This window comes from Calonectris borealis, chromosome Z, assembly GCF_964195595.1.
Source record: "Calonectris borealis chromosome Z, bCalBor7.hap1.2, whole genome shotgun sequence".
NCBI classification, from domain to species: domain Eukaryota; kingdom Metazoa; phylum Chordata; class Aves; order Procellariiformes; family Procellariidae; genus Calonectris; species Calonectris borealis.
This window is the reverse complement of record NC_134352.1, coordinates 16,281,955-16,299,047: the sequence shown is the minus strand read 5'-3', so window position 1 is coordinate 16,299,047 and position 17,093 is coordinate 16,281,955. Positions and strand designations below refer to the sequence as shown.

Genomic DNA, 17,093 nt, shown 5'->3' with positions numbered 1-17,093 from the left:
TAAAGTACCACGCAACTAAAACAAGGATCTTAGTTCTGGCAATTCTTTTTCATATAAAAACAAGGCCATTTGCTGCTGGGCACAGCTTTGTGATTTTGCTGTCTAGTTAACTATACTCACTGTTAAACTGGAGGCTGCTGCCCTCTTGCTTTCTGACTGAGGATAGCAAAACCCTCCACTGAATTAGGAAAGGCTTTCAGGAACCCCTGCCCAGCCACAGGATGTGCTATTGCTACAGGTTAAAAATTCTTGTAAGAAAAATGGTGTACTGTGGTTATGCAAAGATGCTTGTGCTGTAACTGTTTGGTTCATGGATAAAAGAAGCTTGTTCCGTTTTTTTAAAGTCATTCTCCTCCGAAATTATCATCAGTTTGGGGAGGAAAAAAAAGGCAGTAAGGTGGGGTGCTGAGGGCACAGGTTCCTGAGGCTGCTCTCCCAGTGTCTCCAGAGCTTTCTTTGATGGTCCCTCACACTGTCTTCTCCATGGTGCCTGTCTCCATCCCCGCCATGGGGTGCTTCCCTGCACCAGGACATGTCATTGAGCCCAGACACCCACCACACGTGCTGGGAGCAGCGGTGGTGCCATGCTGCAGCATGGAGAGTGTGGGCTGGCCAGCTTCTTCTGATCCCACCCCAAGAAGAAAGCGGATGCTAGGGCTGCACCTTGGTGGAGACAGAAAGCTGAGCCTTTTCCCACAGTAGCGTCCCCAGAGGCTCCTGCCTTCTCCTGCCCTGCCAAGGACTGTTACTACTGAGGAGTGCATCACCGGTGGGTCTTGCTGGGTCTCGTTAGTCAGCGAGGTGGTCCAACACGCGGAGCAGCATGCAGCACTGCCGGGCGGAGCGGCAGGAAGGTGAGGGGCGCTGCTCTGCAGGTGCCATTCCCCTCTGGAGAGGGGCACGCATGCTGGGGAAGCATTGGCAAGCTGCACCCTAGGGGTGGCCCACCTGTCCCCAGCGGCCCCACAGAGGAAGGGCACAAGGGACCTAGTCCCCTGTGGGAAAATTTGGCACGGGGAGTTTGGTTCTCTGAAACCTGCCTGCAAAGGCACGCAGGGCAGCCCCAGGCATGGCCCAGCAGCCAGGCCCCATGGTGCTGGGCTTGGGGTGAGCTGGGGGAACAATGTCTCGCACAGCCAGCGGGGGCCAGGCCCCGCAGCGCCCAGCACAGGGAGGTCATGGCATTCACAGCATGAGGGGCAAGCACCAGCACTCTGCAGTGGGGAACAAAGCCCGGCGTTGCTCCAGGGCCAGGTCCCGGGGTGCTGAGAGTGGGGGCAGCCTTGGTGGCAAAGGTCTGCCTACCTTCAAGAGTAGGACTCATAAGCTCTCCTACTCAAGTTAGGAGCCTGAAATACACAGCCCAGCATGGCTGAAGGCCAGGCCCCATGGCACTCTGCACAGGGGCACGGTGGTGGACAGCGATGGCACGACCCCAAGCCAGACACCATGGGCCTTGGAGGGAGGTGGTGAGCTTAGCCCTCAACAACCCGAGGGCCAGGCCCCTGGGTGCACGGAGACGTTGGTGGGGCAAGGGTCTGCATGGTCTGAGGACTTGGTCCCACAGTGCTTGGCTCAAGAGGGACCTGAGGTGTAAAGACCTGCAGAACGAATCTTTCCTGCACAGCAGGACAGCTTGGCCCGTCTCTGCTGCAGCGGCATCCTTGACAAAACAGAGCACAGAGCTGGTGACACGTTTCTCCGCTGCAGCTCCACCCAGCTCGCTCAGGAGCAGAAGAACGGGGCTCAGCTCCGTCCACACTCGTGTCCTTAGGAGCTGTGGTGCAGACAGAGAGGCCCATCTCGAGTCTCCCCGCTCCTGCTGGGGCCCCGGCCTCACTCCCCTCACCTGCCGCACGCAGCACGTCTCTTCCCTGGTCTCTACCTCCAAACCCCCGACTCCTCACACGGCCACTGCCAGCTCCTCCGGCTTCCTCACTGCTCCTGCCACTGCTCTCCTCTCGCCCACCTCAGCTTCACAGCCTCTGGCTCCTGCCGCCATCACCACCCGCCTCTCAACTCCTCCAAATTTCTCCCCGGGCATGTCCAAACGGCTGCTGCCCAACCGCCCACAGCCCAACCGCCCATGGACACAAGGAGCATCGCCTGCCCTCGAGAGGAGCCCTGCCCCAGAGCAAAGCCCCAGCAGATCCACCTGGCAGCCCCGAGGGCACCTGCCCACTCCGCCAGCACCAGCACGCCGGGGAACTCCCCAAAAAGCACAACCAGCAGAGCACTGCCATAGCCAAGGGCCCTGTGTGGAGCAGCAGGAAGGTTATGAGCAGGGCCGTCAGCTGTCAGTAAAATGCTGCGCTCTCAGGCACAAAAGCTGAAGCGGCCGCTGCTCTCACGAGTGCTCTGAGCGCATCCTCATCTCCCTCTCTGGCACCCAGACCCCTGACGCACACGGGACTCACGCAGGTGACTGGGGCACGACGCGCCTGCTTTCTGTGGGTCTTCCAGAAAGCGCAGGCACCACGGCAGGATTAAGCCATCACTCTGCTCCGTGCGCTTCAGAGCTACGCCATCATCAAAGCGGCACACCACTGCCATTCCCGTTCAACACAAGGCTGACTTCTAAGCCATCCCGGTGACCTGCAGAGGATTACCACCACAATCACAGCTCCAGCGGACTTAGCGCAGCCACAATGAGAGAACAGCAAACGCTTTCTCACCACCGTCAGCTGATGGCCCAGGGCGGCCGAAAACAACACAGAAAGAGAAATGATGGGGCAGCAGTTGGGTAAGCCACCTGGATTAGAGAGGCTCAAAGGGGGCTGAAAACCAGCATGTACCGCTAACCCAGCAAAACTGCGGCTCCAGCCCTCAGCTCAGTTCACCCAAGCACGGTCGGGCAGCTGCTGGGTCCGAGCATGCCAAGAACGGCCACAAACACTAACGCTGCAACGGAGAAGTCAGGCAAGAGGTAAAGCGCAGCCACCTGCAGACAACCACGACCCTGAACACGCAGCATCGCCTGTCACCTACACACAAACCTCCTTCTGCTTTCTGTCGCGCTGGCCGCAACAGCTCCCTCCTGGGCCTGGGAAACAGCGACATCCACACACACCCTTGGTGGGACACCTTTGGCCAGATTTCTCCCCAGAAGACATGGGAGCAGGCCAAGAGCACGGGGGAGCTGCGGCAGCATCCAGAAAGGCAAAGGGTCACCTGTCTCCCTCCTGGGTACCGACCCACATTCAAACTTCACCTTCTGCAAGGCCGGGAGCCTGCATTCCCACGCCCCAAAACGCACTGCTGGCGGGGCAGCATCCAAGGGTCCACCACACTTCATTTCACCTCGCTCGCACACACACACGGGCACACACTGACCTGTTCACCACAGTGACGTGCCTCTGCATGGGAATTTCTTTCGATGCTCCACTCCCGGCGGCTGGCGGCAAGGCAGACCGGGCACCCTCCGTACTGGGTTTCACCACTCCACACGCCACTCCTCTGCCTCGTGGCGGGCGAGGAACCAGCCTCTTGCTGCCTTCTTCTGGCATGCTCAAAGGCCTGGGCTGTCGCAAAGTTCCTTTCAGCTTTCCTAAAGAGTTTGCAGCCATAGCTGTGAGTAGCGCGCTCCCCCACCCAACCCAAAGAGACTTCAAGCACACCAGGTAACTCCCTCCAGGGAGTCCCTACTTTGCCAAAAGACAGTTAAGAAGCATGCTCGCAGACACAGTCGTGGGCCTCTCTGCTACACCATCGTGGCTCCCACCCAAGGACTCACGAACCACAAACTCCACCGCCGCGCTGCAGCAGGGAAAGAATCAGGAGGCCCGTCTCTCCTTATGCTCTCGGAAAAGCCATGCACCTGTGAGGTGCCACAAAGGTCACCTCTCAGGTGGAACCCACCGTCAGGCTGCCCTTTACCACCCAAGGGCAGCAGCGGCTCCCACAGGTGTAGCACATCCAGCCAAACTCCACCTCCTCGGCCACCTCCTGCACTGCCGCCCAAAGGGTTTCTTCTTCTCTACCCTGCCTGGCAAGCACCCTCCTCCCAAACTCCCACCACAAAGCAGAGGTTACCAAATAACACCTGCAGAGGAACACGCCACACCGGCCTTCAGGCCACGCTGGGATAAACAAGCTCTGGGTTACTTGCTGGCTGTACCACACCAGCTTTGGCAGGCTCAAACACTTCCGAGGGGTATCGCCGTGCAAGGCAGTGAACCAGCGTGCGTTTACGATCATTGTCATTTAACTGGGATACGAGTCACCAGCTCAGCCTCCCAACTAGACGGTAGACTGTTGGCGTGGTCGCAGGAGAGCAAAAAGAAGCAAACCCTTCGTTACAGACAAGAACAGCGGAATACAAACAAACCGCGACACCCACCGTGGCTCCAAGCTGCCAACCCGCAAGCAGATGGGCCTTGCCTGGGCCTGATCCTGGGATACCCCACCGGCAGCAACGCTACAACAGCCCGGCAGTGAGGGAAAGCAGACCCGCAGGCTCTGGGAAAACGCTGCTGCAGCAGCTTACGCAAAAGGCCAGAGGTACAAAGAACAGCCCCTGGGCATCAGCAATGTCGTGACACCGGGGCACTTGCAGCAGCAACAGGAGCTGCTGAAACACCCACAGATTATGCCGAAGAGGCTCCTTCTCCCTGCGAGGGCGTGGCTTATCCCTGTCACTCCACAATGGGCTGAGCTCGGCCTCAAAGAATGAGCAGGCTCATTGCCACACTTCTCGCCTGCATCTCAACCATGTTTCTCACAGAAGCAAGGGCAGGTGGAAGTGAAGCCAAGCATCCTCCAAGAACTTCTTTTTCAAGATCATTCACGTCTCACGCACGTGCTCCAGAAGGGCTTCCTCACTGACCACCGCTTGCAAGCACAAGCACCCTTGTCAACAACATTCCCCGCTCCCAGGAACCCTTCACCACGACCACGCAACTCGTGGCCATTAGTGACAAACCCTCAAAAAGAACTTTTGCTCCAGCAGCTGCACCGTTCTTTCACAAAGGCAGGCCCTCCACAGCTGCCCGGGACTTACCTGCTAATGTGACTGGAGATGTGTTCTTTAGCCTCATCTGGCAGTTCACTTGCCGTCCCATCTTCCTCTTGGAACTCCTCTGTCGGGCCACCAGTTGAGCAATTGGCACAGTCTCGCTGCAAGCAACAGCATGGCAAATGACCTTGTTGGAGTAGGAAGAGGACAGGGCAGAAAACAGTCAGTGAGGCTCAAGCTCATCCACGGCCCGCAGAAGGATCTACCACCATTTCCATGCCTCTGACCGCTGGGTCATGCGGGCCTGCAGGCAGTTCAGCAACGGCTTCAGCAGCAGACACAGACCTTGGAGACCTCCCTCTCCTTTCGCAGTGCATCTCAGAAATCAGCAAAGCAGACAGCCAGAGCCTCTCCGTCACCTTCCCACATTAGGCTGGGCCCACCGAGGGCCTGGTTTCTCACTCCCAGCCCACAGGCCTACCGTCTCATTTTACAACACTGCCCTGCGCCCTACCGTCCCAAATCAACACAACAGACTCCCAAGGGACTCCTCATGTCCGCACAGGCCAATAGCCTAGGTACACAGCTTGCAAAGGTTGCCAGCAGCCACCCAATGCCCGCAGCTGACAGACGCAGAGGCCCCACGCTGCGAAACCCCACGCTTGACACTCTGCACACCCCAGCTCTGCCTATATGGCGGTGGTACAGGCTGAAAAGGGGCCCTCACGCACAGCACCGCTACCCTCATAACCACGGCCCCAACAAGCACGGGGGTTGACATTTCAGCATAGGAGCGGGGCAGGAGAAACTCAGAGACTTGGGCAGCACCTCTCAAATTCAGCAAACAGCAGCTCCAGAAAGGAACTTTTCTCAGAAGCAAGCCAGGGCAACCAAAGCAGAAAAAACGAGTGCCAAGACAGAAAAGGAAGCGATTGCTAGGAAGCAACAGCTTGCTCGAGAGCTCTCCTCAGTCCCTCAAGCTAAGCCAAACAGCCCAGGGAAATATGGGCAAGGGATGACAACACTAGGAACAAGGCAACACTCTTGGCCCCCAGAAGTGCACTCCAGCTCCTCCTTCCCCTCCTCTTCCTTCTCCGCTGCACACTGGGCTAGCATCTGCACTGGGCTAGCTCAACATACAGCCATTAGAGGGAGGTCCTCTCTCTCTGAGGGGCAGCTCTCCCATCTGAGGAGCTCCTGGTTAGAAATTGGACAGCGCACCCGCTGTGCAGCCAACACCCAGGCAAAAAGCGCACCAGCAGTGTCAGAGCTTGGACGGGTAGCCTTGCCTGTGCTTAAATACAAACAGCAGCACATATGCAGCATGACTGGGGTGGCAAATAATCCCCTCTTCTGCATCTCTCCATGCTTCACAGAGGAGCACAAAACATGGGGGAGCAGTCCCAGGCTGTGACCAGCCCATGCCAGTGCACAACTGCACTTACCAGCCCTGCTCAATGTCTGCCCAGGACACACTCCTTCAGCATGTGTTTCAAGGGATGGATGGAAACAGGCTTTGGGATATCCGAGACTGCTGTTTGCCTAAAAATCCCCTCAGTTAGGAAGATGACATGTGCATGTAGCACACCCTCAGATGAGGGGATGCGGCTTGGCATGACCCTCCTGTGTACAGAACGCACTAATCTGCCACACAGCCCTTCTGACCTGCTCAGGAATTCTGCATCTGTCAGATCCGCCATGGCCACATGTACCATAAGACTCCCTGGGAAACAAAGAGTATCATCCCTGTTATTCAAAACTAAAAGCCTCACCAGCAAGAAACAGTTTCAAAGCGGGTGCCAGAGCTACCTAAAGCTCTCCCACCCCTTCAGCTCCCAGGCCTGTACACACTCAGGGCTTCTCCAGGGCCAGACAGCTATGCCCACGAAACGCCAGGGAGCTCCAGGCACAAGTGCTGCCGAGCAGGCGCTCTGCGCTCCTGGGCAGGCATTCTTCTCGCAGACGCTCACTCGTCGCAGACGCAGTCTCACCAGAGAAACCTCCTCGCCACGATCGTGGACCGAAGCCGGACACAGCTCTCGCACAACCCAGGACCAACCCTGCTCTCAAAGCGGGTGCTGCACGCAGGGTCAAGTCCTAACACTGAGCACGCTCGTGTGCTTGGAACACCTCATCTTCACTCCCACAACTAACCTGCAACACGAGCAGAGTCAGTGGTTCGGGAGGAGGAGACCTCACTCTCCTCAAGCCCCTCTAGCTCAAGACACAACAGGAGAGCCCCTCACCCCCAAGCACACAAAGGCGAGCAACTGCCGCTTGCATACCTGTGCCGTGCTCTCTCCAAATGGCGGCAGCACCAGTAACCTGCCTGCAACCGCAGTACCGCAGTGCGGGACTCCACATAAAGTTAGTCTGTGCTGCTCTCTGCAGAAGGAGCCCCTCTCCCCTCACCGTTTCCCTTTTTTAGGGCAAATCACCCTGGGCAACGCACCAAGTCCAAAAGGAAGAGAAATCCCAACCCTCAGCACATTTCTGACGCCGGGCCATACGTTTCAGTCCATGCACAGACACTAACACTGTCTCTACCTTCCTGCACCCAAGTTCAAGACGGCCCAACTTGGGTGTCAGGCAAGGGGGCACAGCATTAAGGCCTATTCTTCACCGTTCCTTGAACAGTTTTACTTTCTGCACACACAGCACATTACTAATCTGACCGTGTCTCTGTGTGTGTACACGTATGTTTTCACACAGGTACACCCACATACCTACACCTACACAGACAGCATGGCGTATACGTGTGTTTACACATGCATGGTTCCTTTCCCCAGCAATTCCTGCCCTTGCCGGTCCAGTGTGTTTCACTGACTGATCCTGGAACAACCTCTACCACAGCTACCTTCACAGCACCCCCTGCTCAACTACGGACCACAGCGTTACTGCACCCAGAAGGAGGAGCACACGTTGAACACATGCACTTGCACACCTCCAGACTGTGGAGAAGAATTCTGGAATCGGGAGTTTCAGATAGGACTTTGGTAATGCTACAAAATCATAAACAAAAAAGGGGGAGATGTGGAGAAGAATTAAGAGGTGGCCTAATGAGTACCAGCTGATTCAAGAACAGAAACAGGTGAAGGGAATTGTGAGCAGACACGTGATTGTTGCCGGAAGGAAGATATGAGAGAGACAATGGAGAGAGGTGCAATGGAGAGAGAGATGGTAGGGCTGCCCTGTTATGATAAAGGCTGTGCATGTATGCTACAACACCAGATGACAATGGGCAGCAGCCACGCTGGGCATTTGGATCCTCCCCTCATCTTTTTAGAGACTTAGCAGCTGGTGAACAGAGCTTCAAACAGTGAGCGGAGGTGGTGGTCACCTGCTAGAAGAAAAAGACCCAGGAAGTTCGTATCTCTTGGACCCACCTATTGTGGGGACATCATGTGTTGCACAAATGCGTAAGTCTCAACTTGTTATTAAAGCTTCGATAGTAAAAAGCATTGAAAGTCCTCTTCTGCGTCTGCCTGCCCATCGCCCCATGCTGAGATAATCAGTGGATCTCATGAACGCTGCAGCATTAATGGAAGTGAGGCAACTAGCACTGCACTGTCACTGACAGCCGTTTTGGGTACCTGCCCTGCTATAGGTGTGGGTTTTAGTCCTGTGCACTCCAATGAACCACAGCCACGGTGGGCTTAGGGGGCTGGGAGAAGCAGCCGCTCCCACTGCTGTGTTGAGTGCCTTTCCCACGGCAGAAACTTCCTATCAGACCTGATACTGGTGGTGTACCTGATTACCAAGGTACGTAAGGTCAGTGTTGTGAAACTCATTTGGTCTGGCTTTTTGTCTCACAGTCCCAGATATGCCTGTAAGAGACTGCGCCCTGGTTGAAGATGTCCATTCACCTGCTCAGACTGGCAGAAGGCCAGCAGCAGTGTTCGCGAACCAAACGCTACCTTAACCTTCGTGCATTTATTGATTTTTTGTGTGTTTATTGAGAATGTGAAAGGCTTTTAAAGTTGTGGGCAAATACAGAGCCACTTGTGTAATAAGTGCTCGATATTACCCTACATGGTGAGATCTCCTCCAGGTTTCCACTGCTCTTCAGCTGCCTGCACAGGGCTACGAAACATACTGAGTGTAACCAAATGATTGTGGGCAAGTAACTGCCTGTATTTGCTCCTTGTGTTAGGCTTGGTCTGCAGCAAGGCCATGCTGCATAACCCGGGGACTTGCACAAACAGATGTGTTCCCAGAGATCAGCAGAGCGAGACAGCTCACAAAGTTGCCCATGCCCACTCCTCGCTATCCCAGCTGCCAGACCATGGGTTCAGACCAGGTTGAAGGCAAGCCTTCCCAGCTCTGCAGCTCACTCCCAATGCCTGAGAAATGTCCAGGAGCAGCTTCCTAACCGGCCTCTCAGCTGTTCAGGTTTGCATGCTGCAAGCATCCTCAGCAGTCTGTCCAGGTTACTCTCCATCTCGTGGTCACCTTACAGCAAAGCACTGAGAACAGGTGGTGAAAGTGTTAAGCTTCTGTTCCGTGACCTTCACTAACACAACTGTGTACACATGCCCAGAAGAAACAAAACAATTATTTCACATTTAAGAAAACTCCTTCCCATCTTTCCCTAAGATTTTGTTTGGACTTCAGGACCAAGTTGCATTAAATATATATATAGAGAGAGAGAGAGGAAGTCCTGACTGGACAGGTAAGGGTAGAGTTGAGCTGCACCCTGCAGACACCTAGTTCAGGCCAATTCCTATCCAGAGACATTTTGAGGAGCACATGAGAAAGAAGTTTTTGGAGTGCAAGACACAGACCTCTCACTATCTGGGGAAACAAGGCAATGGATGGTCCTTCACTCCTTCCTGCACATCGGCCTCTCTCTGTCTTTTGTCCCTGAACCTGTGCCCTGAGTATCCGATACCCATGAGTGTGTTCCCTCACTCCCACCTTCTAGCATTGTTTTGGGCACTGTTTCTTCCAGATTAGTAGTTTCTGTCTTTGTTCTTTCAAGTGCTCCGTAGTCCTTCTGCAGCATTGGGAATTGCTGGCCTCTCTCACAACTTTCAAAGCCTCTTTGGCTTTTTTGTGACTTGCCAGTGTCCTGACCTCCTCCTCTGCCCTTTTCTTTGGCTCCTCTGCTTGCTCCTGTCTCTGGTTTCTGACCATCTCGCTGGCACTATGGCTTTGATCCCATACTCCCTCCCAGTGCTGAAGTCACAGCTACCTTTTGCCATGGTGGGAACAAGCCTTGGAGCTGCTTGCCTTCCTCCTCCTGGGCAGCTGGGGACTCCAGGCGAGCACTGCCTGCTCCTGCCAGGAGCAGAGCAGGTTCGGCTGCAGTCCGCAGCACAGCAACCAGCCATGTCCTCCCTTGGCCTCCCCCATGGTTCCATCTCCTTCCAGGGGCAGTGGGGGAGCAGCTAGAGCAGCTCTGGCTGGTCTCCTTTATCAGGAGGAGTGTGGGGAGGAGACCCTTACTGGCTTTGCCAGGGCTCCAGCTGAACACGTGGACACGCTGGACACGCTCCACCATCAGAGCCTCCCCACAGCTGCTGGGACCTCATGGGTGATGGTGTATGAAGTGCTGGGAAGCCCTTAGTGCCTAGGGACCTGAGGGCTACTGGTCCAGGATGGACTTGGGGTTGGTGCTGGAGGTGTGGCTACCACTGCAGCAGCTGCCAGGCTCAGTGAGGCCAAGGGACTTCCTTCATGCTTGCCAAGAGCATGGCAGCCGCATGCAGTTGTAGGCATCCATGCTGCATGACAACTGGGCAAAGTTAATAAGCTCCTAGAGGAGCTGCTTTGTGCGACTCATAAAGAAGCAGCTCTATGTCCCCAGCAGTGGCCTGCCTGTCCAGGTTGTATCTCCTCATGTTCATCAGGACAGCAAGCTTCAGGAGAGCTGCTAGTATCTGGTGGGCTCCAAAGAGGCTCTCAGTTCCTGCTGCAGTCATGGAGCTGTGACCAGTTCAAGGACCGCTTTGGCCCCCACCACACACAGGCAGGGGAGGCATGCTCTGAGGAGTTAAGGAGAGGCTCCATGTCCTTGAGGCTTAGGGGACAATAATGGAGTGATTGACCACAACTGTTGCAAAAGAAGCCAAACCCATTTCAATGCCAGAGGGAAGCAGAGGATGCCTTTGTTTCAGACAGACTGGCTGAATCAGCTAAGCCTAAAGAACAGTTGTGTAACTGTCTGTCCCCGACTTAAAGAAATGCAGACTTTAAGCAGAACAGTATACCCCAAACTAGTTTTAGGAGTATACTTATTGTTAAAATAACACAGCTTGTGTATGCATTAGATCAGTTTAATGCTCTGAGCCTATGACTCCAATAATTTTTTTTTTTTTAATGCACGTAACTGTAACAAGTATTTAGCTTATTGTTCTACACTTTTCTGTAGAGCCCCGTCGTTCTCTCAGCGCAGTACTTTGCCTGCTGTGACTCCACCTACGACTCAGAGCTGGAGCGTTGCAAACACCACAAACTCTGAGGCAAGCCCAAGGAGCTGAGCTACATGTCCTGCCAGAAGAACCTCACTCCACAGTGGTTGTACCTTCAAGTTCCATGTACGTATGGCTCACTCTGCCAGACCCAGAAGGTGAGGAGGGAAGAAATATGCTCCCCACCATGGTGCCTTTTGGACAGGTCTCTCTAGCTGCGTGAGTTCTCAACTTGGCTCTACACCTTATCATAGTGATTTAGTAAGTATAATAGTTTTGTGTATTACATGAGTTATGTGAAGCACTTAACAAGTAATGGCTCAACCCTGTACTGAGTTTACAAGGCCCCAAGCTGGGGGCTGCTCTGTGTGAACTTTTCTTGGCCTGCTTGCAACATTTTTTTACTTGTTTTAGCTGTGACAGCTAAATTTGTAAGGTTGATATGGCTATTTGTTTTATTTTACCTTATCTTTGTCCGGTGTGACCATAATTTTTTGAAGAGAATAGTTGGAAGCACTTGTTCTATGTCAAATGAGATATTTGCAGCACTAGCACAATGAAGCAGTGAGAGAAATACAGGCCTGGCGGGATACTGAAGGCCTTGAGAAGTTACAGCAAGCAGCATAGAGGAATACAGGCATGAAGTGGGAAGAGATGGGACACAGTCTTCACATTGCAGACTCCATGGCAATAAACTCAAGCAGACCAACATAGGGAGTGTGTATGTGGCTCATCTCAACAATAAGCACAAAATGTCAAAAACAATGAACAAAGGACCTTTAAAGGGAGAGCTCCAGGCTTGAGCTGGCTGCAACCCACATATCCCTTCCTGGCAATTAGTGACAGCCAGTATTGTGACAATAAGCATATTCTAGAGACCAGTAATGAGATTCACAACTATATTGTGATTCCACAGTATATTGGAAATGCAATAGTCTGCAAAATGTAATGTGTATTTATACTGTGATTGCTCTATCACCCTATTAAATTAAAAACGCTTGTAGATGCAAATAGCCTCAAATGACTAAACTTTGTATTAAAATTGGACCCTCCACATGTGGAGTATCTAAAAAAGCCTAGTCAGAGAATACTGGACTCTGACAGGAAGCAGTCTCTGGAGGCTGTCATGGTTGTGGCAGAAGGCAGCTGTCACCAAGTCTTGGTGGTAGTCATCACTGGAAGCCTTTTGCAGGCACACCCCAGGTGAAGTTCAAGATCTCCATCTCCGCCCCAGCATGTGCCCTTGCAGTCTCCCTCTGTGGGGCCAGCCTCTGGCTTGGCTTTCGCAGCCCTCCATCGATCCGCCATCATGCAGCTTGACCTGATGTCAGGTCCAGTCTGGCTCTCCGAAGTGGACGACATCTGCAGAGAACGGAATGCTGCTGCAGGCGAGCTGCAGGGCAGGGCCCCCTGATGGCAGGATGGTAGGGGGCTCTCAAGCGCTGGCAGCGAGCAACACAGCTGATTTCACAAGGCCTGATGGCATATGGCTGGTGACCATCTTCTGCCCCTCTGTGTGGGGCACTAATCAGCCACGGATTTGGAATGCTGGCGGACACAACAAAAAACGAACCTGTGGAATCTAAATGTTTCAAAAATGCAGCATTGCTCAAGGTGCCTATGCAGCCACGTGGTATCTGGTGCTCAGCAGCTGCCTGGGTCCAGGCTGAGCAGGCACAGCCCTGCTGAAAGGGTGCTGCAGGCCCAGGCTGCGGACGAGGCCCAGTGATGCCTGGGAACCCACCAGCCCTCACTTGATGGGAGAGTGCACCGGTGCAACGGTTTTGTACACGTGTCAATAGAGAGATCCAACTATAGAATTAAATTCAGTGAAGTTTTCAGTACTCAGGAATTGAAGCAATTAAATGAATTAATTTAAAACTTGCGTTCTCTGTTGAAGAGACTCACTCAACTGTCATTCCTCAGTCTCTCCCTCAAGAAGGCGATTTTAGCTGCTGCCTTGTAACACGACTGAGGTTTCATCGCTCCATCGGAAGCGGGCATGCCGAACTGAGGCGGCACCGGCGGGGCGGGACGGCCTCCCACCCTGCGAGCACACGGAGCCCCGGGACAGTCCCAAAATGGCTCCCGCCGCCTCAGCGGGGCGCCCCCCTCCGGCGGGCCACGTGGCCGCTTCCCGGAGAGCGGGAGAAGGCGGGTGGCACGCATGCGCCGCGGGCTGGCCCGGGCGGGGCAAAGGCGTGGCAAGCCCGCCCGGCGCATGCGCGCGGGGCGCCGCAGGGCGGGGGGCGGGTGGTGCGGTGGGGTTGGCGGCGGTTGGGCGCGAGCGGGCGGTGCTGGGTGGGGCCGTGCGGCCGCTCGCTCGGCGCGAGGGGAGCGGGCACCGTTGCCGCGCCGTCCCTTCACAGGGAGGCGGCGGCGCTCGGCCCGGCCCCGGCCCGGCCCGTGGCGGCGGCGGCAGCAGCAGCAGCAGCAGCAGCGGCGGCGGCAGCAGCAGCAGCAGCAGCAGCAACAGGGGAAGAGGCTTTGGCTGGTGTCTGAAAGCCCCTCGGTTGAGGTGGTGGTAAGGAAACAGCGGAGCCCCGCCGGCCGTAAGCCCTCCCGGGCTGGGGGGAGAGGCAGTGTGGAGGGCCAGGCTCTGCCTGTCAGCGAAAGGCTACTTCTCCTAGGTGGTTCCCTTGTGACAGAGAAAGTGTACCGACTTCAGCGGGTTAGTGACTACTTTGTGCCTTCAGAGGAGACTTGTGTTCCACAGGGTTGTGTTTGTAGTCTTTTAAAAGTGTGGCTATTAGGGAGTTCGTTCTGCTAAGCAGGAGAACTGTCCTCACTTGTTTTTTTTGTTAGTCTGAGTAATAATCTGCAGCATGGAGACTGTTTTGCAACTGGAGGATGGTAATCTGTTTTAAGCGTATCGAAAAAAGTTTCTGTTCAGATGCCGGAGAAGACTGATTTGAATGATGTGCCCAGACTTACTGTTAGATGCTCCTCGGGCTGTGTTTCCAATGAAGTGTCCTCCCGTCTGGATACAGTGAGCCGCTGGGTGAATGTCATAACCATTGAATGACCTAACCTTATAGCAGCTGGCCACAAAAAGAATTTAAAAAAAGCTTCGGAAGCCACTTTGAGTTATGTAGCTTTCTGCTAATGTATCAATGTGTTACTTACTGTCACTATTACTGCATTGCAAGTTTTCTGCATTATTGCTAGCTGTAAGAATGGGAATATCATTCAGGTGTAAGTTGAAGACTGCATTCAGTTTAACCTTTGTACCTTAGTATTAGTCATCTCATTTAACTAAGTGAATTGTCCTCATGACTGCTCCTCATAATATAATTTAGGAGGATATATTTTATGGTATCCTGTTTGCTAGTTCTCATCTAACTCAGTGTTGGTGTACTACAGAGCTGTCTGATGGTGGCTTGATGTCGTTCCCCCATATCCCTGCCCTCTTTTTTTATTGAAGTTTCCTCTTTTGAATCAGCTTTTGAAACTGCCTTCCCAGGTTATTGTAAGTTTTCTTCCTTGTCACTCTGCCCAGCTGTAATGGATATTGCATTAATTTTTCCTGAGCAGTAAGTTAAATTCAGGTAGTTCAGGTAAGAGGACTTTCAAGAGCCGTATTAATGAAATAAGAATTTGGGTATATTATTTAAAAGAGAGAGTAGAGAAAAAGGCCCAAAAATGCTTCTCATTGACTTTTCCATATCTCTGGTATGTACGTGACTTGCAACACAATTGCGGACAAAACTGTACTTTGGTGCACTTCTCGGTGCTTGGGGTTTGGTTTATTATAAAATCAAAACTTTAATACCATGGGAGACTTACGCATTTGTCCAACACATGACGACCCCATGACACTAAGTGGGTCCAAAGGAGATACGAACTTCCTGGGTCTTTTTCCTCTGGCAGGTGACCACCACCTCCTCTCGCTGTTTGAAGCTCTGTTCACCAGCTGCTAAGTCCCTAAAAAGATGAGGGGAGGATCCAAACGCCCAGGTGGCTGCCGCCCATTGTCGTCTGGAGGTGTGCAAGTGCATGTGTTCAACGTGTGCTCCTCCTTCTGGGTGCAGTAACGCTGTGGTCCGTAGTTGAGCAGGGGGTGCTGTGAAGGTAGCTGTGGTAGAGGTTGTTCCAGGATCAGTCAGTGAAACACACTGGACTGGCAAGGGCAGGAATTGCTGGGGTAAGGAGCTGGAATAACTTTGTGCCTGTGAGCTAGGTTGCCTACAGGCACAGTCTTCGTTGAATACTGTGAGGGGTTTCCAGCCTGTCACAGAGACAGTGGCTGAGGTGATTTCAGTGGTAGCCTGCCCCCTGAATCATGAATGGAAGTTTGTTGTAGAACTAGTTATGCTGAAATTTCTGATTGTTCCTGTTGAAGCACTTCCGTGTAGCAGCTTGTTAAACTATCCCTGTGTAAACACATGTATACACCGTGTTGTCTGTATAGGTGTAGGTATGTGGGTGTACCTATGTGAAAACATACGTGTACACACACAGAGACACGGTCAGATTAGTAATGTGCTGTGTGTGCAGAAAGTAAAACTGTTCAAGGAACAGTGAAGAATAGGCCTTAATGCTGTGCCCCCTTGCCTGACACCCAAGTTGGGCCGTCTTGAACTTGGGTGCAGGAAGGTAGAGACAGTGTTAGTGTCTGTGCATGGACTGAAACGTATGGCCCGGCGTCTGAAATGTGCTGAGGGTTGGGATTTCTCTTCCTTTTGGACTTGGTGCGTTGCCCAGGGTGATTTGCCCTAAAAAAGGGAAACGGTGAGGGGAGAGGGGCTCCTTCTGCAGAGAGCAGCACAGACTAACTTTATGTGGAGTCCCGCACTGCGGTACTGCGGTTGCAGGCAGGTTACTGGTGCTGCCGCCATTTGGAGAGAGCACGGCACAGGTATGCAAGCGGCAGTTGCTCGCCTTTGTGTGCTTGGGGGTGAGGGGCTCTCCTGTTGTGTCTTGAGCTAGAGGGGCTTGAGGAGAGTGAGGTCTCCTCCTCCCGAACCACTGACTCTGCTCGTGTTGCAGGTTAGTTGTGGGGGTGAAGATGAGGTGTTCCAAGCACACGAGCGTGCTCAGTGTTAGGACTCGACCCTGCGTGCAGCACCCGCTTTGAGAGCAGGGTTGGTCCTGGGTTGTGCGAGAGCTGTGTCCGGCTTCGGTCCACGATCGTGGCGAGGAGGTTTCTCTGGTGAGACTGCATCTGCGACGAGTGAGCGTCTGCGAGAGGAATGCCTGCCCAGGAGCGCAGAGCGCCTGCTCGGCAGCACTTGTGCCTGGAGCTCCCTGGCGTTTCGTGGGCATAGCTGTCTGGCCCTGGAGAAGCCCTGAGTGTGCACAGGCCTGGGAGCTGAAGGGGTGGGAGAGCTTTAGGTAGCTCTGGCACCCGCTTTGAAACTCTTTCCTGCGCTACCCAGCCTTCCTGGGTGGGAGCCCTTGCTGGCAGGTAAGTCTTCTCCTGAAGCGTCCTGCCAGCACTTAGCAGCCTGTGGCACCGGGGAAGGTACAGTCGGAAATGAAGCAGCGGACTGCTCGCAGCTTTACCAGCGCCACAGTGGCAGGCGCATGTTTCTCCAGACGGGGCGGTGTTGGCGCTGGCTCTGTGGTGCTCCTGCTGTGTGCAGCCTCCGGCTTTCAGGGAGCGGGTTTCACTTCTGTTGGGTTTTCTCTCTGAAGAGGCGTCTGTGGAGTCGAAGCGTCGTGCGCCTGTGGGTAAGATGTGGCATGGCCCGAGTGCATGCGGTTTCCATGGCAGAGCTGACACG

General features: G+C 54.0%; 1 protein-coding gene across 7 annotated transcripts in view; it reads left to right on the top strand.

Moving 5' to 3' along the window:
- Window positions 1-13,642: 13,642 nt before the first annotated feature.
- The window catches only part of TDRD7 (tudor domain containing 7), a 45,292-nt gene continuing 41,841 nt past the window's right edge, over window positions 13,643-17,093 (top strand). For 2 of the 7 annotated variants that reach the window (XM_075137515.1, XM_075137509.1), the window contains exon 1: window positions 13,778-14,038. The gene's annotated coding sequence lies outside the window, so the exon portion shown is untranslated. Of the gene's footprint in view, window positions 14,039-14,384; window positions 17,037-17,093 lie in introns of those variants that run through there. The other 5 variants (XM_075137514.1, XM_075137510.1, XM_075137512.1 and 2 more) reach the window with 5 other exon arrangements.